Source organism: Garra rufa, chromosome 1, assembly GCF_049309525.1.
Source record: "Garra rufa chromosome 1, GarRuf1.0, whole genome shotgun sequence".
Lineage (NCBI taxonomy): Eukaryota > Metazoa > Chordata > Actinopteri > Cypriniformes > Cyprinidae > Garra > Garra rufa.
The window spans coordinates 69987831-69998967 of NC_133361.1; positions in this window are offsets into that span (position 1 = coordinate 69987831).

Below are 11137 nucleotides of genomic sequence, written 5' to 3' on the forward strand. Positions count from 1 at the left end.
TTAGAGGGTCAAAAAGAAACTATTAACATAGCAAGATATTAATATAATATTAACATTTACATATTACACATAAACTTCATAAACACTTTCAGTCAAGCAATCCCAAACATAAAGTGCTAAACAAAAAGTAAAAACTTGGACATTAGATCCTTGACACAAGAGAATTTATAGCATTAAGCTGCAGTATACTTAAATAAAGTGTATTTTAGTATATTTTTTACCTGGGGAATTACCACACTCAAAATCAATTTAAGTGTTAGTGCTAATAATGCACTCATATTATGTGTACTTAAGTACAAATTGTGAGAAAATGTACCTCTGCTACAATACATTACTAATAGATTTTTAATAAAATCAATTTAATGTAACTTAAAATTACCACACTCAAAATCAATATAAGTTTTAGTGCTAAAAATGCATTCATATTAAGTGTACTTAAGTACAAATTGTGAGAAAATGTACTTCTGCTACAATACATTACTAATAGATTTTTTATATATTAACTTAATTTAAATTTCGGATTAGTATGTAAACAGTCTACTAAAAACCAATTAATGTTTAAAGCATTTAAAGCAAACTTTTGAAAAACACACTAATAAAACTCTTTTGTAAGTTTTTTTTTTCTGTAGTATACTTTATTTTAGTACATTAAAAATGTAAGTATCACTGGTGTTTAGTATACTTTTTTCAAGTGTACTAAAGTCCTACTGAAGTATAAACATACTTTTAATTAGTATATTTATAGTGTATAACCATTACACTTTTATTTAACACAAAACAAATAACAATGTACTAAAATGTATTTGCGGGTATTTAAGTGTATTTTCATTGCATTTAAGTATATTTTTTTTTTCACCTGGACAATCATCTCACTTTCGGGACAAAATAATAGAAAATTTAGTGCATTCGCTCTCGTTTTCCTATGCGGTTTTCACTACTGAAACTGCAGAACAGTGTTTATAGAATTAAAAACACTTTTATTGAAATAGGAAATAACAATTGTTTCAAGCTCTGAGCTCGGCCTGAAAGAAAACTCTGGCGTCTTGAACGGACTGGGGAATCAGCCGCCTGGTAAAACTTTACTGTAGAGAGATTGTCACATTTTTAAAATTTCATCATCTACTTTGTACCCATTTACCGTATGCTATTTTTGACAACACACTAGGGTAATGTAATGCTGCGTTCCAGGCAGGTTTTTTAACTGGTAAATCACTACTTCAAATCACGACTCACGACTTTGTAGCGTTCCAGGCAAGTCACGCCAAACTGCCTGGGCACATTTATGAATTATTATTATTTTTATATTATTATTAATTTGATTGCAACGTTATATTGTCCTAAGCTCTATTTTTACACCGTGTACTACTTGAATAAACACCGCACACGTTAGGGCTAACATTGTTGTTTCGCGGGCTATGTGACGTCAGAACTCGTAACCGGGAGTACATCGTTCTAGTACGAGTTCACGAGTGGGAAATCACGGGTTTGACTGCCGTTCCAGTGCACTTTCACGGGTAGAAGGTTGGAAAAACACGGGTTACGGGTTGCCTGGAACGCAGCATAAATGTATGGATTAGCAGTTACACAGTCAGGTTTTTCTCTCGCAAGGCTCTCACCATTCTTCCGAGAAAAATATTTCGTCAAAACCTGTCTGCCCGTCTGCAGCTTTCTTTCCCTTTCTCTCCGCTCTTTTCTTTTTTGACAACCTGACTTTAGGATTCATGCTTTTCTAGTGCGATACTCCTTTTCTCCGCTACAAGCTGAATTTAACCGACAGCGCCAGACTGCAAGACCAAACCATTTTCCTTTTTGATAGGGGAGACCTAGAACATGGGAGGGCACAAGCTGCTAGACCAATAAAGGAACATTTAACTTTTTTACAGTTGTAAAAATAAGATAAAAATATTATTCCTAGTAGCATAGTATATAACTATATATTTATTTAATGTTGTCATGTTAATGTTATAGATTATCAATATATCATTATGGGCCCCCCCCCGCCAAGGGCCCCTGTTACTCTGTTCCACTATTACCCCCTGTCCGACGCCCCTGTGCAAAGGTAAATATTTTCTGAAAAATAATTTCTGGAAAAGCATTTACTTGAATTTTTAGATACTTTTGCTTGAAGCAAAACAAAAAATCTAAGATAGAAAAGCATTTTTTTTTTTTTTTGCAGTGTACACCTAACCAATGGTTTGCTTCTACATGTCTTTGAGGACTTTTATTGTAAAGAGCATTTCACTGGACTCAAGCGCTCCACATTGATAGTAATGCTGTACCAGGTGCGTTACTGAGCAAGTTTACTGTGTCAGAAAAGCCATATATATATGCAGCTGGTTATGTTTTAATAGGATTTTTTTTTTGCTGGATCTACACTGCAAAAAAAAAAAAGCTCATCTTACTTAGCATTCTAGTTATAATATCGAAAAATGCTTAATATAAGATGCATTAATAGCATTTGGTCCTCATGTTCATCTTTTTTTCATCTCAGAAACACTACCAAATTACATCCCACGCTGCCTTTTTCTGTGACTGAAAAGTTAATCCAAACCTTTTTCTTTTCACGTATTGACTATTGTAATGCTTTGCTGGCTGGAGCTTCAAAAGCTACCCTAAGTAAAGTACAGTTGGTACAAAATTCATCTGCTAGAATTCTGACTAGGACCAGTGCAAGGGAGTGCATTACACCTATCTTGGGGAAACTGCACTGGCTTCCTGTCAGTTTTCCTCAATATTTGTCAGAGCTTTTAACCCTCATTAAAACTTGGCCTTCTCTTCATTGGCTCCTAAATTGTGGAGTTCCCTGCCCTCTGAGATTACAACTGCAGAATCCCCTTAGTGTTTTTATACCATCCTTTAAAACTTGCTTTTTTAGGGTAGCTTTTATGTGACAACTTCGTATTTTATTATATTGACCTTATTGTATTTTTTGGTTAGTTTTTTTACTGCTTGTACCTTTTGTGTGTATCTTTTAGTTTAATAATTTTCATCTGTATGTAAAGTGCTTTGAGATTCTACTTTTAAAGGCGCTATATAAAATAAAGTTTATTATAAAATAAGATTTTTTTTTTTTTTTTTTTTTTTTTTTTTTGCATTGTGGTGTTTATTTCAGCCAAGTATAAGTATTTCAGTATAAGTTTTTGGAGGTTAAAAAAAATCATTATTAAAAAATATTTTAAAAAATCTTATTTCCATTGAGCCAGCATTAATAATTTGTGATCCTGGCCCACAAAACCAGTCATAAGGTTAAATTTGACAAAACTGAGCTTATTTCAATAAATAAGCTTTCTATTGATGTACGGTTTGTTAGGATAGGACAATATTTGGCTGAGATACATCTATTTGAAAATCTGAAATCTGAGGATGCAAAAAAATCAAAAAGACTGAGAAAATCACCTTTAAAGTTGTCCAAATTAGGTTCTTAACAATGCATATTACTAATCAAAAATTTCATTTTGATATGTTTACAGTAGGAATTTTACAAAAAATCTTCATGGAACATGATCTTTACTCAATTTCCTAATGATTTTTGGCATAAAAGAAAAATCAAAAATTTTGACCCATGCAATGTATTTTTGGCTATTGCTACAAATATACCCCAGCGACTTAAGACTGGTTTTGTGGTCCAGGGTCACATATGAGATGAAGTGAGAATGGCATTGTGGTGGCATTCAGAAAAAAATGACGAAACTGACAGAATTCTATAAATGTATGTTCACTGTTGAACTTTGTGAGCAGACGAATTAAATAAACTAGTCAGAGTGTGATAAGTGTGTTTAAGAGAGATTTTTAGTCCAGAGGGCCATGAGTGGCCACAGATGAAGAAACACCCACACAGTGGTCCTCTTTGTACACAAAAGAGTAAGTTATCCAAAGCCCCACACCCCTCACGGCCCCAGCGGCCTTCATTACCAACAGGAGCCGGCAACATTGCAAAACACAGAAATACCCACAAATGATGATATGGTTTGAGACAAGAAAATACAGTTGTGTAAGGATTACACATGTAATGCCATCTAGGAAAACCCAACACATGGTGAAATTTGACCTTTTTTAGGTTTTGATACCACAACTACAAGTATACAGCTTGAACGTACCCAAAGTTATGGATATCTAAACACTGCAAAAAAACCTTTTCTAACTTAGATCTTTTGTCTTGTTTCCTGCGAAAATATCTAAAAATTCTTGAATCAGGAAGGATTTTCTAGACAAGTAAAAATTATTGTCTTGTTTTTAGTTAAAACAAGTCAAAATTAGGTTTGTTTTTGCTTGAAACAAGCAAAACAATCTGCCAATGGGGTAAGAAAAATAATCTAGTTGTCTGCTTGAAATAATTTTTTTTTTTCTCACCCCATTGGCAGATTATTTTGCTTGTTTTAAGCAAAAACTCACTTAGTTTTGACTTGTTTTTACTAAAAACAAGACAATAATTTTTACTTGTCTAGAAAATCCTTCCTGATTCAAGAATTTTTAAAAAAATTTTGGCTGGAAACGAGACAAAAAAATCTAAGTAAGAAAAGCATTTTTTGCAGTGAAGTTGTCTGATAGCTGTGATTTTCAGGAAAGGAATTGTGAGAAAACGGGTTTGAAAGTAAGACGGGTTTTGCTTTTACATTTGACGGGTTTAACGAGAGCTGTCTGTCGAGGCAGGAGTGCTATACTGCATTTTATTTACATTTATTTTACATTTATTCATTTCGCATCATTACACAAACAGACTAATGGCTGTTTTTCATTGTTTATCAGGGGCATAGTCTTGCCTACTAAACTTCTGATCACCCCTTGTAGGTTTAGACAGCACAAATAGTTTACATTTAGAAAAGTGTGCGCAAAATATCTAAAAATTCTTTTTTTTTTTAGAAAAGTAAAAAAGTTATAGTCTCGTTTTCAGAAAATAAAAGTGAAAAATAAGTGAGATTTTTCTTACCCCATTGGCAGATTATTTTGCTTGTTTTAAGCAAAAACTCCCTTAATTTTGGCTTCTTTTTTCGTAAAAGTAATTTAAAAATAAATAATTTTTACTAATCCTTCTTGATTTAAGAAATGTTAGATATTTTGGCTAGAAACAAGACAGAAAATATAAGAAAAGCATTTTTTGCAGTGCAATACTTCAGGCTGGGTTGTTGCACTCTTCCATCTCATGATATTAAAAAATACAAAATTTTAAAATAAAACTTTGCGTGCCGTAGTTTACACAGGACTGGCGGGGAATGTGCACTGATAGACTTTTATTAAATGTGTTATAAGGTTTATTTTGATAGATGAACTGTTTTTGTGGTGTTCAGAGAAAGCACCTCCACAGCAAGTTTTTTTCTGCAGTAAACAAGTGAATTTTGCCAAGATATTTTCAGAGATGATAGACAAGATGCTTTTGAATATTAATTGAATAAAAAACCTAATTCTGACAAAAAAAAGTTAACTTTCGACCTATTTTTCGAACTTCCTGAAAACCGTCCTGGTAGCACAGGTATTTTTGTAGCAATAGCCAAAAACGGGGTTAAAATTTATTGTATGGGTCGAAATGATCTTTTATTTATTTTACGTCAAAAATCATTAGGATATTAAGCAAAGATCAGGCTCCATGAAGATTTTTTGTAAATTTCCTTCTGTAAATGTAACAAAAATTTTAGGTAGTTATATAGGCATTGCTAAGAACTTCATTTGGACAGCTTTACAAATGATTTTCTCAATATTTAGATTTTTTTTGTCAAAATTTCAAGCTGTTTCTCAGCCAAATATGTGACCCTGGAGCACAAAATCAGTATATTTGTAGCAATAGCCAACGATACATTGTATTTCAAAACTTCATTTCTGATTAGTAAAGCTAAGAGCTTCATTTGGACAACTATAGTGTGGTTCGCGCTGGTAATACTGTGAATTGAAGCCCAGAGTCAGGAGTATCCAGAGTATCTGAGTGCACTTCTCAGTGTGTACTGTAGGGGGTGTGCGTGTCTCTGTAGGACAGACCTGAGCGGGACGCTGCGCTCTGACATCAGTGCTGAATTCTGGGAATGGAAATTCTCCCCGGTGGCTTGAAAAGTCTCACTCTGGCGCTAGTCTGGCCCCTGATCCTGGCTAACACATCCTGTTTGCTGTGCTCCTCACGAAAGAAGCCCTGAGCGTCAGCTCTGACCCGGCTATTCTCAATGATGCTGCGCTCTGAAAGTGTTGATATACACAGAGAAACCTGCCCCTCAATGTCTGGAGTGAAGATCTCAGATCACTATGTAGTTATGTTCTATTTTTATTCACAAGCTGCAAGGTTTATATCAGCTGTTCAAACCAAAATACTTCTTCACTGCAAAAAATGCTTTTCTTACATAGATTTTTTGTCTCGTTTCCAGCCAAAATATCTAAAAATTCTTGAATCAGGAAGGATTTTCTTGACAAGTAAAAATTTGTGTCTTGTTTTCAGTAAAAACAAGTCAAAATTAGGTGAGTTTTTGCTTAAAACAAGCAAAATAATCTGCCAATGGGGTTAGAAAAATAATCTAGTTGTCTGCTTGAAATAGGATTTTTTTTTCTTACCCCATTGGCAGATTATTTTGCTTGTTTTAAACAAAAACACATTTAATTTTGACTTGTTTTTACTAAAAACAAGATAATAATTTTTACTTGTCTAGAAAATCCTTCCTGATTTAAGAATTTTTAGATATTTTGGCTGGAAACAAGACAAAAAATCTAAGTAAGAAAAGCATTTTTTGCAGTGTTCAGCTTATAATTATATATATATAGCTCTAAAAATGACCAGAAAATGACCAGAAAATCATAAAAAAAAAAATCATAAAAAAAAAGTTTCTTGGAGCCTTACAACTGCTTTGAATAAGGAACATACTAAAAAGAAAAAATAAGTCATTACACTGCAAAACGATTTTCTTACTTAGATTTTTTTTGTCTTGTTTCCAGCCAAAATATCCAAGAATTCTAAAATCAAGAAGGATTCAGAAAAAACAAGTCAAAATTAAGTGTGTTTTTGCTTACACTCAAAAAAATGACTTTACCTGAACAATTCATGTTAAATGACCACAAATATTTCAAGCTGGTTTAACATAATTCAAACGCGTGGAAATGTGTGTCATAATTCTATTAAGTTACACCAACGATTTATTTTTTTAAGTGTAATGTGATTAAATGGCTTTCGTTCAGCATTAAGCACTTTTGTTAGGCTAACTTAAATAAATTAGTTGGTCCAAAACATTGCTAATTAGTATTAAATTAAGCTGTGCCCAACCATAGTAAATAAGCTAAATCAAACTTAATAAATTAAGTTGACCCAACGTAAGTACATTAAATTGGAATAACAGAATTGTATAAGTTAATCATGTGGAAATCCTTTCCATGATTTTTTTATGTTCATTCAAAGAGTAATTTTTTTTGAGTGTAGAATGAGCATTTTTTAGAATTTTTTGATATTTTGGCTGGAAACAAGACAAGAAAAACTAAGTAAGAAAAGCATTTTTGCAGTGTCACCTTCACTGCAAAAAATTATTTTCATTACTTAGTGTTTTAGTCTTGTTTTTATAATATAAATATCTAAACATTCTTGAATCAAGATGCATTTACTTGACAAATAAAATGACTTAAGATATTATGTCTCATTTTCGGAAAAAGAAAATCCAAATTTTGATCATTTTTGCTTAAAACAAGCGACAATATCTGCCTATGGGGTAAGAAAAATAATCTTAATAATTTTTTTTCTTACCCCATTGGCTGATATTTTTGCTTGTTTTAAGCAAAAATGATCAAAATTTGCATTTTCTTTTTCAGAAAGAAAATCTGAAATCTTTTTTTTTTATGATTTCTTATCATTTTCTGGTCATTTTTAGAGCTATATGTATAGAATTATAAACGAATAAGTATTTTGGTTTGAACAGCTGATATAAAATTGCTTTTTAAGCAATTTAGTTTTTTTTTTTCTAGAAAACAGAAAGTTACTTTATGTAAAGCATTCCTCATATTGAAACTTGGCACATTTGTTTGCATTTAGAATGAGGGAAGTTAAAATGGAAATCTGTGAATTTTTCTGTGTAATTCTATTAATAGTTCTATGAATGCAAATTCCAATCCAGATCAACACATGAGATGAAAAACCTAAAAAATGTACAACAATAATAAAAGACCGTCATCTGCCCTAGTAAAAAAGTAAGATTTAAAATACACTTCGCTTGAGACTTACTGATATGAAAATTATAATGAAACTTTTATGGAGTGCTACTTGTGCACAATGCACATTTGTTAATATTAAACCTAAAATGTGTTTTAATGTCACTGTTGGTGAGGTTTGTATGATATTTGAATAATATTAAATGCAATGTACCAAAAATGCTTGCGATAGCTCTACTTTAGCACAATCGAATATACTTTACACAACCAAATATTACTAGCATATTCTGCACGATTAAAGTGCATTGAGTAAAAAACGAGTTGTTCCAATTTTGCAGACTTATATGTGACCCTGGACCACAAAACCAGTCATAAGGTTAAATTTTACAAAACTGAGATGTGTCATCATATGAAAGCTCAATAAATAAGCTTTCTATTGATGTATAGTTTGTTAGGATAGGACAATATTTGGCCGAGATACATCTATTTGAAAATCTAAAATCTAAGGGTGCAAAAAATCTAAATACTGAGAAAATCACCTTTAAAGTTGTCCAAATTAAGTTCTTAACAATGCATATTACTAATCAAAAATTACATTTTGATACATTTACAGTAGGAATTTTACAAAAAATCTTCATGGAACATGATCTTTACTTAATTTCCTAATGATTTTTGACATAAAAGAAAAATCCATAATTTTGACCCATGCAATGTATTTTTGGCTGTTGCTACAAATATACCCCAGCGACTTAAGACTGGTTTTGTGCTCCAGGGTCACATATGTGATATAATTATATATGGTATAATTATGTAAATGTATTTATAGTCTACCTAGTATCAAATAAATGCATCTCAAATACATTTATTTTTCACTAGGGGTGCCATCAAAAGCAACAAAGATACCAAATTCTACACTGCAAAAAATGCTTTTCTTACTTAGATTTTTTGTCTTGTTTCCAGCCAAAATATCTAAAATTTCTTGAATCAGGAAGGATTTTCTAGACGAGTAAAAATGAGTGTCTTGTTTTTAGTAAAAACAGGTCAAAATTAGGTGAGTTTTTGCTTGAAACAAGCAAAACAATCTGCCAATGGGGTCAGAAAAATAATCTAGTTGTCTGCTTGAAATAAGATTTTTTTTCTTACCCCATTGGCAGATTATTTTGCTTGTTTTAAGCAAAAACTCACTTCATTTTGACTTGTTTTTACTAAAAACAAGATAATAATTTTTACTTGTCTAGAAAATCCTTCCTGATTCAAGATCTTTTAGATATTTTGGCTGGAAACAAGACAAAAAATCTAAGTAAGAAAAGCATTTTTTGCAGTGTAGAAATGGAGTTTGTTGCTCTGTTTCAGTGATGCTAGTTAATGCTGTTAAACATAGAGGCTATGTTCTTCTTCCTGTGTTTTCAAGTGGGTTTACATAACACTCTCAGAGAAGAAAAGTTGTCTAAAGAGAGCCAAAGTAAATGTGGGCAAAGGAGAGCTCAAATATTTCCTGTATGTTTTTAGCGGACCGAGCGCCGCGGGAGCTCACCGCGCTTCAATGTTGACTGTTGAACATTCACTAAACCCACAAATGATCATTGGCCCTGCGAGGAGATTTACTGAATCTGCCCAAATATTCACGGATGAGCGCTGTTAATGGGAGCGGGACCATTAGCCGTCATGTTACCAACCAGACAGACTACGGTTTAATAAGATTTGCTGCGACGAGGACACAGCCAGAGAGAGAGAAATATGAGCATGTAACATGCTTTTAAAAACATCTGTGTTGACACAAACAATGGAGCACACCATCATTGCCATGAGAGCACAGATACTAACAGATGATCTAAATCACACTGCAAAAAATGCTTTTCTTACTTAGATTTTTTGTCTTGTTTCCAGCCAAAATATCTAAAAATTCTTGAATCAGGAAGGATTTTCTAGACAAGTAAAAATTATTATCTTGTGTTTAGTAAAAACAAGTCAAAATTAAGTGTGTTTTTCAGGGTTTCTGCAGATATGAACAAGTGAAATTTAAGACTTTTTAAGACCTTTTTAATACCACCTTATATGAAATTTAAGACCTAAACCTGTAATGGAAATAGATATTATATTACATGCATATGTGATACTTAATGTGTTTAATGTAAAAAGTAAACAATTTCATGGCTTTCATAAATTAAATTTATTACTACGATATACAGTGAACTTTTCATATCAGCAGATACTATTCCACACAAAATATCCCCATAAAAGTACCACTAGAAATATCTGACGTAAAAAAAAAAAAATTCTGAAGCGATTTTTTTTTTTTTACTTTTGAAATGTATGCGTACCTTTGAAATTTATTTTATGAATTTATCAATAAATTCTAAATGTCTGTTAGCAGTGAGATTACATAATTTACACTGCAAAATTAAAAGTGAGATTAATGTTTTAAATACATGTATTGATTTATAAATATATATATTATAAATGTTATATAAATACTGCGATTCTGTCTGAAGACGCAGTAACTTCCACAGAGGGAGAAAAAAAATCTACAGTTGTTAGCAACTGGCCTTAGCCAAGCTCTATATTCAGTTTTTCCAAGCCCAGTATCGCTAAACTTGCACTTCCCCATAGCTAAAAAGTTAAATCCATTTTGCTTCTGCAGTACAATCCGAGAGAGACTCGCGCCAATAACAGAAAGCTGATTGGCTATTGCATGCTGGTCTCTTTTGTAGTTTAAATTCAGCAAATTATATTTGGAATAGTGAAATAAAGAACTACAACACCACGGAAACAACAAAAAGAGAATTTAAATGAGCTTTAGAGGTAGCGTTACATGGACATCGGAAAAATAAGACCTGTGTAAAATTATTTAAGACCTAGAACAGCGAATTTAAGACTTTTTAAGGCCTAAAATTTAGATTTTTAAATTTTAGACTTTTTAAGACTTTTTAAGACCCCGCGGAAACCCTGGTTTTTGCTTAAAAAAAGCAAAATAATCTGCCAATGGGGTAAGAAAAAAAAATCTTATTTCAAGCAGACAGCTAGATTATTTTTC